Source organism: Phasianus colchicus, chromosome 1 (genome assembly GCF_987193195.1).
Source record: "Phasianus colchicus chromosome 1, bPhaCol1.hap1.1, whole genome shotgun sequence".
In the NCBI taxonomy this organism is placed as follows: Eukaryota; Metazoa; Chordata; class Aves; order Galliformes; family Phasianidae; genus Phasianus; species Phasianus colchicus.
Window position 1 is genome coordinate 67,369,994 of NC_143436.1, and position 19,868 is coordinate 67,389,861.

Genomic DNA, 19,868 nt, shown 5'->3' on the forward strand with positions numbered 1-19,868 from the left:
ACCATCGCCCATTGCGGGAGCGCGCCACTCCACCGTTGCCCATCACGTGAGCGAGCCTATCCCCATCGCCAATCACGGGAGCAAACCAATTCACTGCCGTCTGCACTGTGGCGCATTGCGGGAGGAAACCTCCCCACTGCAGTCTCCGCCGTCGCCCATCGCGGGAGCAAGCCTCTCCGCCGTCGCCCATCGCGGGAGCAAGCCGCTCCAGTGCACTCTCCACCGTCTCCCATCGTGGGAGCGCGGCTCTCCACCACTCTCTCCACTGTCGGCCCTTGTAGGAGCAAGCCTCTTCATCTTCGCCAATCGCGGGACAAAGCCTTTCCACCGCCCTCTCCACCGTCGTCCATCGCGGGAGCCTGCCTCTCCACTGCACTCTCCACCATCACCCATCGCGTAAGCAAGCCTCTCCACCATTGCCCATCACAGGAGCCTGCCTCTCCACCACCCCCTCCACCATCGCCCATCACGGGAGCATTCCACTTTACTGCCCTCTCCACCATCACCCATCGTGGCAGCAATCCTCACCGTCGCCCATCGCGGGAGCAAGCCACTCCGCTGCACTCAGCACCGTCACCCATCGCGGAAGTAAGCCTCTCCACCATTCTCTCCACAGTCACCCCTCGCGGGAACAAGCCTCACTACCGCGCTCTCCACCGACGCCCATTGCAGGAGCTAGACTCTCCACCATCACCCATCGCGGGAGCAAGCCTCCCCACCGTCGCCCATCGTGGGAGCACACCACTTCCCCGCCCTCTGCACTGTCGCTCATCGCGGGAGCAAGCCTCTCCACCGTTGGCCATCACGGGAGCAAGCCTCTTCATTGCCCTCTCCACCGTTGCCCATTGCGAGAGCCCGCCTCTCCACCGCTCTCTCCACCATTGCCCATTGCGAGAGCTTGCCTCTCCACCGCTCTCTCCACTGTTGCCCTTAATGGGAGCAAGCCTCTCCACTGTCACCCATCGTGGGAGGAAGCCTCTCCACTGTCGCCCATTGTGGGAGCAAGCCTCTTCTCCATTGCCAATTGCAGGAGCAAGCCTCTCCACCGACCTTTCCACCGTCTCCCATCGTGGGAGCAAGCCTCTCCACCGTCTCCCATCGTGGGAGCAAGCCTCTCCACCGTCTCCCATCGTGGGAGCAAGCCTCTCCACTGCCCTCCCTACCGTCACCCATCGTGGGAGCAAGCCTCTCCACTGCCCTCATTACCTTCGCCAATTGTGGGACCAAGCCTCTCCACAGACGTCACCACTATCGCCCATCGTGGGAGAAAGCCTCTCCACCGTCGTCCGTCGTTTGACCAAGCCTCTGCATCACCCCCTCCGCCGTCAAGCATCGCGGGAGAAGGCCTCCCCACCGCTCTCTGCACCGTCGCCCATCGCAGGAGCAAGCCTCTGTAATGCCCTCTCCACCGTTGCCCATCGTGGGAGCAAGCCTCTCCAACGTCTCACATTGCGGCTGCAAGCCTCCCCACTGTTGCCCGTCGTTTGACCAAGCCTCTGCACCTCCCCCTCCACCATCACGCATCACGGGAGAAGGCCTCCCCCCTGCTCTCTCCACCGTCGCCCATCATGGGAGCGAGCCTCCCCACCACTCTCTCCACCGTCACGCATCGCGGGAGCAAGCCTCTCCACCGTCGCCCATCGCGGGAGCAAGTTTATTTGCTGCTCTCTCCACCGTCGCCTGTTCCAGCAGCATGGCTCTCCACCATCGCCCATCAAGGAAGCATGGTTCTCCACCGTCGCCCATCGTGGGAGCAAGCCTCTCCCCCGTGGTCCATCGCGGGAGGAAGCCTCTCCACCATTGCCCATCATGGGAGCAAGTCTCTCCACAGTTTCCCATCTCAAAAGCAAGCCTTTCCACCGTCTCCCATCGCGGGATCAAGCCTCTCCACCACCCTCTCCACCGTCGCCTGTCGCGGGAGCAAGGCTCTCCACCGTCACCTGTCGCGGGAGGAAGGCTCTCCACCGCCCTCTCCACCATCGTCCATCGTAGGAGCAAGCCTTTCCACCGCCCTCTCCACCATCTCCAATCGTAGGACCAAGCCTCTCCACAGCCCTCTCCCCTGTAGCCCATCACGGGAGCAAGGCTCTCCAGCGCACTCTCCACTGTCGCCCATTGTGGCAGCAAGCCTCTCCACTGTCGCCCATCGTAGAACCAAGCCTCTCCAGTGCACTCTCCACTGTCGCCTACCACAGGAGCAAGCCTCTATACTGCTCTCTACACCGTCACCCATTGTGGGAGCAACCCTCTCAACCACCCTCTCCACCATCACCAATTGTGGGACAAGCCTCTGCACCGTCGCACATCGCAGGAGCGCCCCTCTACACCATCTCCCATCGCGAGATTGAGCCACTCCACCATCGCCCATCGCGTGAGAGAGCCTATCCCCCGTCACCAATCGCAGGAGCAAACCAATTCACTGCCCTCTGAACCATCGCCCATCACGGGAGCAAGCCTCTCCACCGCCCTCTCCACCATCGCACATCGCAGGAACAAACATATCCACTGCCCTTTCCACCGACGCTCATCGCGGGAGCAAGCCTTTCCACCACCCTCTCCACCGTCGCCCATCGTGGGAGCGCCCCTCTCCACCATCGCCCATTGCGGGAGCGCGCCACTCCACCGTTGCCCATCGCGTGAGCGAACTTATCCCCTGTCACCTATCGTGGGAGCAAACCAATTCACTGCCATCTGCACTGTGGCCCATCGCGGGAGGAAGCCTCCATACTGCCGTCTCCACCGTCGCCCATTGCGGGAGCAAGCCTCTCCGCATCTCCCATCGTGGGAGCAAGCATCTCCACCGCCCTCTCCACCATAGCCTGTCATGGGACCAAGCCTCTCCACCACCATCTCCACCGTCGCCCATTGTGGGAGCAAGCCTCTCCACCATCACCCATCACGGGAGCAAGCCTCTCCATCTTCGCCCATCCCAGGAGCAAGCGTCTCCACCGCTGTCTCCATCGTCGAACATCGCTGGAGCAAGACTCTCCACCATCACCCATCGTGGGAGCAAGCCTCTCCACCGCCCTCTCCACCATCGCCCATCGCAGGAACAAACATATCCATCGCCCTCTCCACCGTCGCTCATCGCGCAGGAGCAAGCCTTTCCACCACCCTCTCCGTCTCCCATCGTGGGAGCATGCCTCTCCAACGCCCTCTCCACCGTCGCCCATCGTGAGAGCCCGCCTCTCCACTGCTCTCTCCTCCATCATCTATTGCGGGAGCAAACCTCTCCACCGACCTCTCCACCGTCACCCATCGTGGGAGCGAGGCTCTCTTCACCGTCGCCCATTGCAGGAGCAAGGCTCTCCACCGCCCTCTCCACCATCTCCAATCGTAGGACCAAGCCTCTCCACAGCCCTCTCCACCGTTGCCCATCGAGAGAGCGCGCCTCTCCACCGTCTCCTGATGCTTCTTCAGCATCGTCTGTCAGAGGAGTACTGCATTGTGATGCTTCTTGAGCTTTATCTGTTGTAGTAGCACAGCTTCCTGCTTCTTCATCTTTGGCTACCAGGGGAATATCGTCTCCTTCTTCATCTTTGTCCATTGGGGGACTGCTGCTGCTTCTCCAGCATCATCCATTGGGGGAGCTCCACCTCTGGCTTCTTCATCTTAGTCTGTCAGAATAGCACAGTCTCCTGCTGCTTCTCCAGTTTTGTCTATCAGTAGAGCACCACTTCTTCAACTTCATCACTCAGAGGAGTGCTGCCTCCTGCTACTTCTTCAGATTTGTCCATTGGGGGAAACGCTGCTTCCTGCTGCTTCTCCAGTATCATCCATCAGGGGGGTGCTTTCTTCTGCTTTGTCTATCTGGGGAGAACTGCCTCCTACTGCTGCTTCAGCTTCATCACTGTCATGGTTTTATTAGTTTGATTATCAATATTCCACATTATAACATCTCATAACGCACTGGGAGTTAACAAGTTAATGGTCCAGGTACCTGTCCCAGAAGAGAAGAACTACTACATCCCCCCCAGGGGACTGTTTGCTGTTATCACTTCTGCTCAGAGGGAAAAGATAAAAGGCCTTTGTAGGTCACCTGACAGCCCTTGTTGTTCAATCATCTGGCTCGCCTTTGTTGTGGGTGCTATCCTGTCACAGCATTAGATGACGGCCTTTGACTTTTGGCCACTCTCATTTAATTTGATTTATTATTTTCAATTCTAATTACATTGTATGTTATTGTATTATCATGTGCTATCTTGCATTCTGATATCTTATTTAATAAAATAGTTGGTTCTCCTCAGATAGTTGCAGCTGTTTTGTTTTTAGGCCCATGTCTCTATCCTTTTCCCCTTTTTCCAGGACATGGATCCCTGGGTCCCTCTGCCCTGCTAATCATGGAACCAGGCCAAACCCGCCTGTAAACCTTTGACAATCACTTAGAGAAGTGCTGTCTGCTACTGCTTCTTCAGTTTCATCCGTAGAGGAGCGCTGTCTCCTGCTGCTTCTCCAGTTTCATCCATCGGGAGAGCAACTCCTGCTGCTTCTTCAGCTTTGTCTGCTGGTGGAGCACTGCTACTTGCTGATTCTCCAGCTTTTTGTGTCTGGAGATCACCACATCCTGCTGCTTCTCTAGCTTCATCCATCAGGGGAGCATCACCTGCTACAGATTCTTCAGTTTCTTCCATCAGAGGGCCAATGCCTCCTGCTGCTTTTTCAGTATCATCCATCACTGGAGCACCACATCCTGCTGCTTCTTCAGCTTTGTCCGCCAGGAGAGTGATGTCTCTCACTGCTTCTCCAGCTTCATTCATCAGGGGAGCACTGCCTCCTGCTGCTTTTTCAGCTTCGTCCATTGGGAGAGCACTGTCTCCAACAACTTCTTCAGCTTCTTCACTAGGAGGAGCACAGTCTCCTGCTGCTGGTTCAGCATTGTCTGTCAGGGGAGCACTATCTCCAACTGCTTCTTCAGCTTTGTCCATCTGGGAATCACTGCCTCCTGCTGCTTCTCCAGCATTGTCTATTGGGGAAGCTTTGTCTCCTACTTCTTCAGCTTCATCCGTCAGGGAGCCTCACCGCCTCCTGATGTTTCATTGCATTTGCATAGTGTCTTTTATGAATCCTCCATCAGCAGGTTTTCTTCAAACTTCTTATCTTCACCGCTTTTTGGCACCACCTGCTGTGTTTGTCGCTTCTTGCACTGCATCTCCTCCATGTTTGTTGCTTTTTTGCACTGCATCACTACTGCATTTGTTGCTTTTTGGCACTGCCTCATCCCTTCTTTCGCCACTTTTTGGCATTTTTGAAAGGACAAGAAGGCAGGAATGAAAGCTGAAGAAGAAAAAGTTTGGTTTAGGCCCTAGAAAAGCTTTTCTAACCATATGGAGAGCAAAGCAGTAAAGTAGGTTTCCTGGGGACATAATGGAGCCTGTCATTGTAGCTCTTCCAGAATTACCTTGGCACACCTGGCAGAGGTGATCTTGTCTCCCTTTCAGTCTCTGATTTCTTGGCTGTATGGACAATGTAATAGCAAGTATGGGCAGGGTTGAAAGAGAAGTAAACATGAAAAGGTGAGATTAAAAATCAACATACACTCAGCAGTTCATAAGGTGTAAATTATGCTGCTTTGGTGCATGGAAAAACACACATCACAGCCTGAACTGGCAACTGGCCCATGAGAAAGGGCATGTATCATCTTGGAAACACAAGTAAATTGACTCTAGCTTCTGTGTGTAGCTAGAAGAAACTTGTTTGCCAGGAACTGCTCTGGAACTATAACTAAGTATCCTGTTTTCCGTGAGTTACTTTGATTTTCCTGATGCCTTAGGCTTTCGTGTCTTCTGCTAATGGGCAGCACAGACACTCTGCCAGCCTTCTGCCACCAGGACCAAGGATTTAACAGAGAATCTGCTGGACAGCTGCCTGTGGTAACATGAGTACCTCTCTATTAAAAACTGTTGAATATTAACTTGCTTCCACATACATTCTTTGAGATCATAAACCTTATATGGAAACACTGATGTTTTTGCTTTACAGCACCACTTACAGATGTTAATAAGAAGACTCCTGCAGAGCGGCCATCCAGGAAGAGCAAAATTCACCAGGTGTGATGAGCCCTGCCAGAAGCTACTTTGACAATCCAGTCCAGGAAAAAATGAGTCTGGACCCCTCAGCAGGATTTATCACAAGCCATGAGATTCAATTCAACACTACATGCTTTGTTGTTTCCCCTGCTTCTGCCTCTGGATTCCTGGCTGCTGGTTTTGTCTTCTAGTTCCAGAGAAAGGCAGAAACTACATACTTCACTCTGTGGCTGGACTACAAGTGACAGCTTGCTTCATGGCTGTTGTCCATAAAGCCTGCCAAAACTGGTTATATTCTGGCTATCATCAGGATATGTGTTAGATATGTATGTGTCAGGCAACTCTCATAAAAGAAGTACAAAATAAGGGGCGAGTCTGTGGTGTGCTGAATACACTGGTGCTCTATGATTCTTTAAAAGCATAAAACTGTGGTCTGTGTTAGTGGTGTACAGACAGAAGCAAATATATTGTGTCAGATGGTACCACATAGTATAAAAGATCTTTCGAACCTATAGATAAACTTTTTGTATCTATACATCCAAAGTTTGCCAGCCCTTACTTCGCTGAGCCAATGTTCATCTAACTTGAGAGAAAGCAAACATATATGGATAGCTAGAGTAATATTTTTCCACTAACTTAAGAGAGTTTAGACAATTTTCACATAAATAGGATTTTATAATTTCCTTATGACCCAGAAACATAACATTTTAGTAAGTTTCACTTTATGTACTGAAGCAATTAATTACCCTTTTAGCAAAATTGATTGTAGCAAGAACACGTTCCGAACCCACCCTCCGCCAGGAAAAAGAAAAAGAATCCAAATTTTTAACCAAATAATATTAGGAAACAGTAAATTCCAACAGCAATTAATGCAAAATGTTTTGCTATTTTAATATGATTTACTCTAGTTCTATTGAAACAGTGACACAGAGAAAGTAAGCTCTTAGCTATATCTGACAGGGAAAGAGAATTAAAAGAAAAAAGAAAGGAATTAATGAAAAAAGTTTTATAAAAAAAGAAAGTATATTTGATACAGCAGTAATAATTTAACTTGGTTTTAAGTACACTGGGCAATAAATGGCCTCATAAATGTACTGTGTAAACTCTGAGGATACAGCAAGGAACCATTTATTGCCTTGTAACCTCAATGGTAAACTAAAGTTATCTCCTAAATATCTCTTAAATAATCCTAAAGATTTTCAAGTTTCACTAAATTATTGTGTAACAGTAGGGCATTAACTTCCCTGTATCTCTCCCCTGGTTACCAGTAAAATGAGAAGCATGAATTAGCTCCAGGTAATGGTAGATGCCACTACTTTTTTGTAATCTCAACACTGAAAACTTTTCCTAGGTAAATAAAGTGAAACCCAAGGTGGATTTGGTTTTCATATGCTGACAACCTGTTCAAGTTTCCAGAAAAAAAAAAAAAAAAAAAAAAGTAATTGCTATCTTCTGATGGGACTCCATGTAGAAAATCATCTTTGTATCCTCTGATACCACAGTATGCTGATACATAATGCTGACTGGTGGCATCCAAGCTGCAATAGCTTTGGGGTTATCACTTCTAATGAAATTTAAGTTGATTCTGATAACTTCACAAGATTTTTGCCTCCTCATGCAGATGAGATCTCTATGAGATATCTGGGACAGAACTGTAGAGCCATGCTGGGGGGACCTGAAGCTGCACAAGGTACTCTGTAGTCCACACACTTCTACAGTTGCCCTAGTAGCTTGCAGCTGTGGAGAATGAGGCAGTCAGCTAAAGAAAACTGAGAGGCGTGATTTTCAGAGGAAGAGCTGAAAAAATATAAAAACAGAAGTAACTGATTTATTCAAACTATTTATGTAAGTATTTTAAGTTTAGATGGTCCAAACGTCTCTAATCAAGGTTCTTTCTATCTCTCCAATCATTCCACAGAGATACTGCTATATGCACTAATGAAAATAATGCCATCATGCACATTTCTGATCTAGCTCAAGTTTAGGAAGATTTTACCCAAACTATGTCACCTGCCACAAAATGCAGAGAATTGGAATGAGTTACATCTGCCTGGAATTTTATGGTATTGTCAGTATAAATAGGAGTTAACTGATCAGAAAATACCAACAAACAGCATAAAAAGGTAGAACAAAACATTCCTTGTTAAATGCAAGTTCAAGTTTGGACTCAGAAACACAGAAAAATCTATAATAATGATGTTTATCCATCATTTATCTAGTATCTTAGACATCTTACAATGAAACAAACACAGAAAATAATTCCCAAGCTACAAAACAATCCAAGTTGCTATAAAACTATAAAGTCAAGGCAATGCCAAGAGCATTGTTTATTATTTCAAAACAAGTATTGGTGTGTTGATTCACAGGTTAAAAAGTCAAATAGACAATAATACTTGCAATGCTTCAAGTGCTCCTGGATATAACTGTTCCATCTCTTTCCTAAAAGGATAAATATACGTAGAAAACAATTTTTGCACTTTGAGATCTTACTGGAAGCAGAGGGAATTGTAGACCTACCTGAGTAGGAAGGTAAATCAACAAGGAGGCAAATTCCTGGTGCTGGGAATGAGGAAGTGGATCAGAGAGTTTACAAACCTAATTGAGTTTCTCAAGCTTCAAACACTGCTATGTGAACAATCACCAGAAGCACTGTGCTTTTCACATGACCTGCATGGATTCTGGAGAGAAAGCAAGGCACGATAGGCAGCATAGGTCTTGTAGGATAAGTGAAGGAAGCATAGCCTGAGGGTTTTAGCAAAAAGAAAACCATCTGTGAGCTGAATGTGCTGCTTCTGTTCAGAGGATCAATCTCATCACTACATTTGATATACACAGCAATACTTAGAAAATACAGTGACTCCATGTCACTGTTTTTGTTTGTTTTGTTGTTTTTTTTTTAGCCAAGTAAAAACTAACTTCCAAAGACCCAAATGACCTTCATTAATTAGTCTAGAAAGAAAGAGTGTAACATAGTCAGAGGTTATAAAAATGTCTAGAAATAAGTTATTTAAAAGTCTGGAAGTAAAAAGCTAAGCTCATAAAATTGAACTCTAGATTTCCTAGAACTACATGGCACCCTCTTGGCATACCAGTTTCTTTCATAGCTGAGTTGTAGAGATGGCCCTTTAGACTTCCTGAAAAAGCAAGCTGTTCTTTGGGTAAGTAATGACATGCAGTCTTCTTCCTAGCACTGAGATATAGCAAGTGATATCAAGTGATACCAAGTAGACATGAGATCTTCTAAAAAATGAAATTCCTAATCGGAGTAAAACTTTCGACATGACACAAAAATATTAATTATGTTGGAGATGCTCTGCCAAAAAACAGTTGAGCTAAGGAGAAAGGCACAGAATGTAAAAGAAGAGGCAGAAAGACTACTATCCTAGAGATACCCTTCCAGTATCTGCCAGAGGGACTCGAGCAATAGCCAGTCTGGCTAGTAACTAGTACCATCTGTGTACTATTTTATATTACATGACAAAAAAAAAGCCAAATAGAGACACTTAATATCAGGAGCTCTTTACTCATTTCTGAGTTTATGGAACATCCTTCTTTCTTAATTTCTTCTGAAAGTCCCAAAGGAGCAAAGTAACAAATGAGTAAAAAGTTTTTAATCAACAGAACTTAAAAAAAAAAAAAAAAAAAAAAAAAAAAAAAAAAACAATGTATTAGAAAATAGTTTGATGGTTCATGCATACATCCAAACAAAGATGTTCCTGCCACTTATAGGGACTCGCAGATTATGGGTATCCTCTACTTAAGTATGTCCATAAATAGGTGCTATCAATATGGTCAAGTTAGATAGCCTACCAACATTGATATATATAGATATACATTTAGATGTATACTTGTGTGCACACATACATATATATATTGGTGTGTGTATGTGTATGTTTTATATATATACATATGTGTGTATATATATGTATATGTATGTATGTAATAGAAAAAGCAGCAATGGTAGTGGAGTAGCAAAGTCCTAGACTACAGCAAGTGAGGGTATGCTCAAACACAGCAGCCATGGATACAGAAACAAAGGGGAAAAGTCTGCTTATGATTCTAAGACTTCAGGTTTGCAGAGATCTCCAGCAAGACACCCACCAAGCTAGTATATATGTATTTCCACTACTATATATATATATATATATATATACATATACACATACTAAAAACCCTACCACTGTAATGGGGGGAAGAGCAATTTTTCTGTAATTCTGTTGACCTCAAGAGGCATTTCTGAACCCTTAGGTTGAATGTACTAGGTTATTTTTTCAGTAAATAAAAAATGTAAATGGGCAAAGAAATTTTATATAAGACAAAAGACTTTTCCAAAAAGAGGATTAATAAATAAGGCATTTTTTATTAGTGAGAAACTGAAAATTGAATAGAATTCCTGTCCAGCACATATTAATAGTACAATTATTTCTGAAATACTTGATAAAATACGTATGTTGCCTTATCATAGCAATTAACTTGTCTGGTATTCAGCACACTTCTTAACTTCAGGAATGTGACATGAACATCTCAGAAATTTCCCCAAAAGACTCAAGACTTTTTGACTTTCAACATAATAAATGTTTCCCCAGGAATGTTATGTTGGGAAGTGTAGCACTTTATATGCCTCATTTGAAAACTTAGGAATTAATCAAAAAAGGCATTCAGAAAATATTACAGTAAAAAGACAAACTGTGCTAGTGCTTACAAAGTCATTTACTCTTTCAGTGAAGGCACATCTGATGGTCTATTTGTCACAACGTATTTTAGAGTAACCTTGCAGAAAATTAAGGCTCTGAAATTGTTTGAGAAGACAACTTTTTCCTCTTCTCCAAATTCACTCCTCTATTTCTTCATAATCCAACTGAATCTGCTAAGAAAATATGGACAATTCTCCTTCATAAGAGATTTTATGTTCTTTATGTTCTCCGTTTTGGTCTCTTCAGATATGCCTGGCTCTTTCCTGCTTCCGATTTTTGTATCTAGAAGGGCTATGCTCCAACTATGTTGGGTATTTTTAAAGTGCTTGGTGCTTAGATAACTAACGTTCTGGTGAGCTCTTTCCATCACTGACAATTACAAAATAAGAATAGTTTGTCAGCTCAAAATGTAAAACTATTTGAGCAGTTCATATTACGGGAATATCTTACTCAAGCCTGTAAAGAAAATTATTTCCTTTGAAAATAATGAAAATTGAATGAAGACTAACATAGACAACAAGGAGCCATGAACATGTTCAGTGTTCATTTTGTAATGTTCACCCAGGGAATTTTAATTAACATTTCCTGAAAGCAAGCTTCTATGTTAGCTAAAACCTTCAACTTCCTCCAAAGCCAAGAATTTAAAGTGCATTTCTTCCACACTGTCTGGAGGTGCACATAGATCATTGCTACTACAGTCTGCCAGTTTTTCAATTTATATTGAGCAATTCTGCGTTCTCAGTTCAGTAAGTTACTTGAATAATCCCACTTATGAAAAACTGTTTTTCTGGGGAAGTCCTTTAAGGGAATCTGTACAACATCCTCAGGTAGCAAGCCAGTATTATTTCCCAAAAAACACATGTACGATGTATATATTCATATATGTTTACGTACTTAAATATTTATAGATATTCCCATGGCTCTTATTAGCATTCCAAAAATGATGCAAAGTTGACTGAAGTCTATGAAGTCTGTGGACTAACTCCCCTGTGTGCCAGATGCAGACTTCAGGTAAGCTCATGGAATTATTCCATAGATAGGCAATGTATCCACTTGCAAATGATATGTAGAAAGCTGAATCATCATCTCATAAGTAATTACACACACTGACCAAGGATTGTGAACACTAGTATAGGTACTCTAATAAAAAGATCATATTTAGATATTCTTACAGAAGAATACATATTAAGAAGTTCACATGTAAATAATTTTTTGTCATAATGCTTTTCCATATGTATGGAAGAAGAAAAAGTGCATCTGTAGAGAAAAACAGTGCCATCCCTGCTACTTTCTAGTTACCATTGCAAATGACTCATAGAATCATAAAGTGGTTTAGGTTGGAAGGGACCACTAGATCAGGCTGCCCAGAGCCCCAGTCAACCTGGCTTTGAACATCTCCAGGAATGGAGCATCCACATGCCCTTCTCTGGGCAGCCTGTGCCAGTGCCTCACCATCTTCTGAGTAAATAATTTCTTCCCAACATCTAACCTAAATCTCCCCTTTCAGTTTAAGGTTATTCCCCTTGTCCTATCACTATTAGACCATGTAAAAAGTCAATCTTCCTCCTGTTTATAAGATCCTCTCAAATACTGGAAGGCTGGAATGAGGTCTCCCTGAAGCCTTCTCCAAGCTAAACAACCCCAGCTCCCTCAACCTGTCTTCATAGGAGAGGTGCTCCAGTCCTCTGATCATCTCAGTGGTCCTCCTCTGGACTCATTCCAAGAGCTCCACATCCTTCATGCAGTACTCCACATGGGACATCACAAGAGCTGAGTAGAGGGGGACAATCACCTCCCTCTCCCTGTTGGCCACCCCTTTTTTAATGCAGCCCAGAACACATTTGGCCTTCCGGGCTGCTAGCGCACACTGCTGGCTCATGTCCAGCTTCTTGTCCACCAGGACCCCCAAGTCCTTCTCCATAGGGCTGTTCTCAAAGGGTTCTTCACCCAGTCTGTAAAAACACCTGGGATTGCCCTGTCCCAAGTGCAGCACCTTGCACTTGGCCTTGTTGGATCTCATTAGGTTCACATGGGCCCACTTCTTCAGCCTGTCCAGGTCCCTCTGGGTGGTTTCCCTTCCCTCCAGTGTATCGACTGCACTGCTTAGCCTGGTGTCATCTGCAAACTTGCTGAGGGTGCATTCAATTTCCTTGTTGAAGTCATTGATGAAGATGTTGAAAAGCACTGGTCAACTATAATCTGCCCTTGGCGAAGCCATGCTGGCTGTCTCAGATCATATCCTCATCTCAGAGGTGCCTTAACATCTCTTCCAGGAGGATATGTTCCATGATCTTCCCAGGCATAGACATGAGGCTGACTGCCCTATAGTTTCCCAGGTTTTCTTTTCTCTTCTTCTTGAAAATGGAAGTGATATTTCCCTTTTTCCAGTCACCAGGGACTTCACCTGGCAGCCATGACCTTTCAAATATGATGGAGTGTGGCATGGCAATCATTTCAGCATGTTGTCTGGCCCCATAGACTTGTGCACTTTCAGTCACATGAGGCAGTCTTGGATTTGCTTTGCTCTTACAGTGGGAGGTCTTCTGCTCCCCTGATCTCCACCTAGAAATTCACAGGCATGAGAGGCGTGGAAAGCCTGACTGCCAGTGAAAACAGAGGCAAAGAACTCATTGAGTACCTCAGCCTTTTTCATTTCTATTGAAGCCAGTTCTCCCTCCTCATTTATCAAATGAAAAAGCTGAGCATACTAATACATGAACTTCTCTTGCCAACCAATATTGATTATCCCATGGCAATTCCAAAATGCAAATCAAATGCTCTTTTTGCTGTTCTTTGCCTGTGACATTTTATCTATTTTTTAAATCTCCTCTTACAACCTTATCTCAAGATTCAAATGTTGTGCTATTTCCCAACCTTCTTACATTCTTTTCTGCTAGAGTAAGGTTTTTAAATATTTCCTTCCATGAAAAATAGTACTTTACTTGATTCACTCTGACCTGTAAGGGTTCCTAATTTATTTAGATGGACATTTTCCTTCCATATTCTCCTGTCTATTTTAGCAGGTTAAGAGAAAGTACTGGAAACTGCAAGCCCTTAAGGATTGTCAGCACTTAAAAAGTTAAGGTGTAGTTTGCTTCCTAGAGGCAAGGTAGAATGTCTGAGATCACTGTCATCACCAAGACAAAACTATATAGTCCTTATTCCCTTTTAACTGAGGTTCCAGGGAAAAATCCAATGAATACTAGATCCAATAATCAAAAAAACTAAAATCTCTTTTTATGAAAAAATTATTCCAATAAATGTATTGATCTAGATAGAAAGGAAAACTGTCAGTATTAGTCAAAACCCATCTAACTGTTCTAGCAGTTCAGTGATGCTGCTTAAGGCACAGCAAATGTAGATTTTCAGAACTAAAGCAAATGAAAGATCTTCAATGTTTATTACGGTAATTAATAAAACACACTAAAACTTCATAGGCCACTTCTTAAGCACTTTTATTGGGCTTTTAGAAATAACCTAAGAAAACCATAATATCTTATTTTCTCTGTACTGAAAAAAGATCTTCCTCAACGTGATATTCAACTTGATGTATTAAATATACAGAACTGATGCGGTTCTGGGTTATTTAATTATTGTGATAGGTAAATGGAGTTATAATTAAGAGACAAACTTTGTCTCCAGATAGAACAATGCAACTCTAAGTAAAGCACATAAGCAGCTTTGAGAATATCAGATGACTATAACAAAATAAAGAGTAATGTACGTTGAAGGAAGACAGGTGAACATTTTTTAAGGAGCTTACTGTGGGCAAGACAAATGTTTAGCAGAGCCCAGGATAACCCCTTTCATCTCAGGGAACAATAGAGATATGGATCTGAGAAATATATGTAATAAAAAACTATGGAAAATAATAAGACTAGTAAGAGGTTTTTTAAATTGTGTATTCAGGTTAGTTAGTCTATATATATAAATATACTCACTATGACCTCTGTCTTAAATAACAGAGGTCTGTCTTTTCTAAATCTCTCCTATTATACTTTCAGTTTATTCCTTTTGAGATGTTCTAAAGATGTCTGCAAACTGTTAGGGCTGCAACAAAGAGAGTCTGCCAGTGAGGCATATATAGTCATCACCTTCCTCCCTGAAGTTGAGCCCACAGCTCCTTTTTGTAGGAAAAATAGACAACTTCAATAAGACTCTTCTGTAACTACCTTTCCAGCAGGAAAAAAATAAAAATAAAAATCATAAAGGAGATCACAACTAAATTCCTTCTGAATTTTGTTTGGATACTGAAATTACAGCAGAATAATTTCATTGACATTATCCAGGCTTTAAAAGGCAAAGGAAAAATAACCCCCTCCTCCAACAAAATATTCTGGAAGTGTAATCATTACACTTATCTTCCCTAAGCTATTTGTAAGTACTGATAATATCTAAATATTTATAATTACATTCAACACTATAAAAACTTTTTATTCATCTTAGATGTACCATTCCTAGTTTTCTATTAAGTGCATCAGCAACGTGGCCCAAGATTTTATGTGACTGTTGAAACTAAAGCAAAAAAAAATAATTCTGCTCTCAAGTTTTTCTAGTAGCCAATATTATAATAATATTTTTCAGCTTTTGTCAGGCCCAACTTAAAGCTACTCTAAGAAGTCTGACTTTCACAAAATGGATGGCAAGCATTTTCTGATATTCAGCCAGATTTTAAGGATCTCTTTAGCCGCTGGCAAACTGATGAGGCAAACACGGCCACCTTCCCATCACATGGTTCACTAATGGTGCAGGATTCTGTCTGGCAGTGAAGACAGCACACTCCTTTTACCATCAAGTCACACTGCAGGCAAGGATCTGATGAAGTCAATAGGATCACTTCAAAACTGCAATCCATGTTTTGTGCCTCCAAAAACACAACAGATGATGAGAAACTGAGAACAGACCCTGTAATTCATCTGTAATGAGGCAGAACCCCTTGACTCCATGAATTACTGGTTCATTCCTGCTCCCTGGTCAGGTATCACCAGCCCTCCTTTTGTGCTCTTTCTTCCTGATGCACTGAGCATCAGTGAGCAAGGGAAAGGATTTTGGTGCCTGCTGACTGTCCATTCAGGCCACTTCTAAAGAAGGCAAAGAGTAGCCTGGTCTGAAGTGTTCAGTTTTAACCTGCAGTGATTCCCATATCCTGAGATGGTTCCTGCTGCTGCTGAGGTTAGATTCTACTGATCTATGTACTGAACACTGCACACAGAGTTTAACAATTTAAATTCTGCTAGAAGCTGGGGAGAACACAGAGAGGCTTAAACACAGATCCTCTTCCAATGTAACCCGACAGGCTCACCTATGGAAACAGCAGTGGAGGAACACTGATGGTAATAGAAACCATATAGCAGGGGGTACAGGAATGCAATTAAAAAGAAGAATCTTTCATGGTGCATTTTGTGATATCTTCAAAATACAAGTTGATCTGTAAGAGTGGTAATTAGAGCTCTGACACCAGGAAGATGAGAGATCTGAAAATGCACATGGGACAGACTCCTGAGACTCAAACACTGTTCCTAATTAAAATCTATTATTACAAATCAGTATTTCCTTTTTCCTTTCTTCAAAGTTACATTAATTTGATAAAACAAGCAGCAGAACTTCGAATGTTAATCAAAGAGATAACAGTTTCACAGGACAGATCTTTAAAATTCTCCCTCTTGTACTTTCACAGAAAAGACTGAAGCTGGGAAAAAGGAAAGAAAAAAAAAAAGAAAAGAAAAAAGGAGAAAAAAAAGCTGAAGAAATGTTTTTCCTATTATTGCTTAACAAGAAATAGGCAACAAATCAAAAGAAGATGCAGTAAAAACAAAAACACAGAAAACCCCATGTCTGCTATCTTGATAAGGTATCAGAAAAATCCTCTTCATTTCTGTATAATGAAACAGCATAGTTTAAAACACAACAGGGTTCATTTTCAAAGCAGCAAGCTGATGCAACTCTACAGATCCTATTGACTCTACACTGGCCACACAGCTAAATCCTCACGTGAATCTCTGACAACATCTCTTAAGACAGTTACAGGTTCCAGATCACAGACCACAGATGATCTAGATATTGAATACATGGACTGCCCTGTGGAAAATTACACAGGAATAAAAATTCATTTTCATAAAATCCTAAAAGTTAAAGTAATATCCATCTTCTTCACAGAGGTTCACTCCTTTCTGTGCACCTGTGAACAGTTTATCCGGAAGGAAGAAGAGATTATTTCAGTCTGGAGAAGAGAAGGCTCAGGGGAGACCTTATTGCTCTGTACGACTACCTGAAGGCAGGTTGTAGTGAGATGGTGGTTGGCCTCTTCTCTCATGTAACTAGTGACAGGACTAGACCAATTGGCCTTAAGTCAAGCCAGAGGAGATTCAGGCTGTATGTTAGGAAATACTACTTTTCCAAAAGAGTGGTCAGGCGCTGGAATGGGCTGCCCAGGGAGGTGGTGGAGACACTGATCCTGGAGCTGTTCAAGGAATGTTTAGACGTTGTGTTGAGGGACATGGTTTAGGGAAATATTGGTGATAAGAGGATGGTTGGACTGGATGATCTTGTGGTTCTTTTCCAGCCTTGGTGATTCTATGATTTCTACGATTTCTATGATTATATTTTTACTTACAGGCCACAAACCAAAACCTGAGTGCACCAGTGACCAAATTCCTATGCAAGACCTGAAACTAGATTTTTTACCTAATAACTTTGAAGCTACGGTTAAATACTTTACACAAGATGACTGATGTGCACTGCTCTAGCCTATTATTAGGTTCTGCAGTCCTGTCAGAGCATGCTGCTGTGCCTGCCTACACTTGTTTGTTCCTGTGCTAGATGTAGCTCTTTGCAATGCTTCAACGTAGGGGAGGAGTGCTCTCTGAGAGAAGACAGACATGGCCCAAAGGTTAGATGTTAGGTAGCACTGAAATCAAAGAAAACTGATAACATAATAATGATTTTCACAAAAAATATACGTCAAGAGAAAAACCGAAACAAATAATGAAACAAAGGCAAGAAATGGTCTTCTGGGTTTATCACTAGCTGTAAGGGAATATACCTGGTAGCCTTTAAAGATCCTTTCGTTAGCTTTTCACAAACATAGTTCTGCATAATTCTGCTTTCAGATCATCCCAGGGAACTGTGTAAATATTTTCTTCAGTGTGAGTTCTTCAGTGAACTGCATTCTCCAGAGTTTTACTTTGAATTTGATTTTAAAAAGTAATGAAAAACACTAATTTTCCACTTCTGAAGATTACCTGGTCTCACTTGGAAGTTGTGTAACCCAACACAAAATTATGCCAAGCTTTTTAGCCTGTAAATACATTCAACCATTTGGGTTGAGCTTCAGAATTGTATTGAAGTGTGGTTTTATATTCTGCTTTTAAAGTTTTATGCGTTCTCTGTAAATAATGTATCAAGATTTAGACAAGAAAGAGATGTTCTCAAAACCATGGAAATTATTTCAGGACAAAACTCTTGGAGAAACCAAGCCTTGTGGCTCAGTTATATACAGCACATCAAAGTTGTCCATTCTGAAGCAATCAGCACCAAATTATCCTGACATCTGAAAAATTCTATCTACTATATTTGGTTTATTGTTGAGTCTTTATTTATTACAGAATGACAGTTTTTATTTACCTTTCACTTTTAGACCACTTATAACAAAATGCTACAGGAAAACTTGTTTTTGAAATACACCATAATTAAAAGTAAGGAATTACTCATTATCTCTCCAAAAGGTGCACACTCCAGATACCTACAAACTCTTTTTTTTTTTTCACCCACATTGCAAGTATATTCAACCCTACTTTCAAAGAAAATACAACTCTAATTCCTGTTTTCTACACAGCAAGCACCAAGTATTATGCTTTCATATATTAAAAATAAGTAAATAAAGGGAAAGTGTCAGCAAAACAGAACATTTAAATGTCAGCCTGCTACAAAACTCGAATAGCCAACAAATATTAAAAGTGGTACAGAAGCTGCAGCCTTCTCTTCTTCACATAAGGGCTGCTAAATTACTACACTGCCCAACCTCAAAAACTGTTAAATAGAACTCCAAACTAAAAATAAGTGCTGCTAGAAACACTGAATTTTGGAAATGAAAATGAGTCGAATGTGTAAAGACATTTTCAAACCCTCCCACAGCTCCAAACAGCTCTGCAGGCCATGTCCCCACTTCCCCTCCCATGTTCTCTCTTTCCTCCTCCCTTCCAGGTCCTTCTTGTCCTTTTGTCACCCTACTGGAAATCCAACAAAAGAGGTCTCAGAGAGGCAAGATGGAGATGGAGGGAAATGTTGAGACCCATACAGTGAGAAAGCAGAGAGAGTAAGACTAGTAGTGGGTACATACATGGGAACCAAAGCCTAAGAGTCATGGTGGGGAGCACAAGATGCCCATGAGGGAAGAGCTGCTCCATCTAGGCAGCAGCCAGACCCATGATTCTGCAACACTCTGAGGAATAAGCTGTAGGGGAACACCACCCACTTCCTTGTATTATTTTTTCTGCTCCCAAAGCTGCTTATTTCTTCCCTTTCCACATTTTTCATCCCTCTAGGAAAGGTGGGGGCTGAAAAGAGTGCTACACCAACCATTTATTTGCTCTGCTGCATGGCAGCTTATGGTCCTTTTCCACCTGAATAGCGGTATTTAACAAGTACTACTCATTTTTTTTAACAAATGGGAAATTCCTCTGTGTCTAAAATTGTGGTATCAACACAATGGATTCATTCTTTAATGAAAAATGCAATATGTACGAGGGGCAATGACTGCTTACATGAGTAGATAGTGACCATGTTATTTCCATCTCTAAAGCTCCAAAACAGGAAATTACTTCTACAATACAATTAACCACAAGTGCATTCTTAAATCTGGACCCTTTGCAATTCATTTTGCCCCATGGTTTTGCAGAGGCAAGATCTGAAACTTTCCACAAACAACTTTTATTTCACAACATTGAGTCAAAGTGCCATTCAGGTTTAGAACGAAGCCCTCATTGTATTAAGTAGATGAAAAAAGTTGTAAATTATTTGAAAAGAAGAGATATTTAGGGTTTTGTTTTTAAGGTGCACACTTTATAGAGACATCTTTCTTTTCTCCCTCTAAATCAATCTCAATTAAAAACAAACTAAAGGTTAGGAAATAAACTCAAATCTCTGAAAG

At 42.7% G+C, this 19,868-nt stretch overlaps 1 long non-coding RNA gene across 1 annotated transcript; it reads left to right on the forward strand.

Moving 5' to 3' along the window:
- Positions 1-11,648: 11,648 nt before the first annotated feature.
- On the forward strand, positions 11,649-17,757 carry LOC149919683 (uncharacterized). The gene is made up of 4 exons (XR_016463674.1): positions 11,649-11,731; positions 16,398-16,571; positions 16,877-16,998; positions 17,467-17,757. It is a non-coding gene; the product is annotated as an uncharacterized LOC149919683 (long non-coding RNA).
- The last annotated feature ends 2,111 nt before the right edge of the window (positions 17,758-19,868 follow it).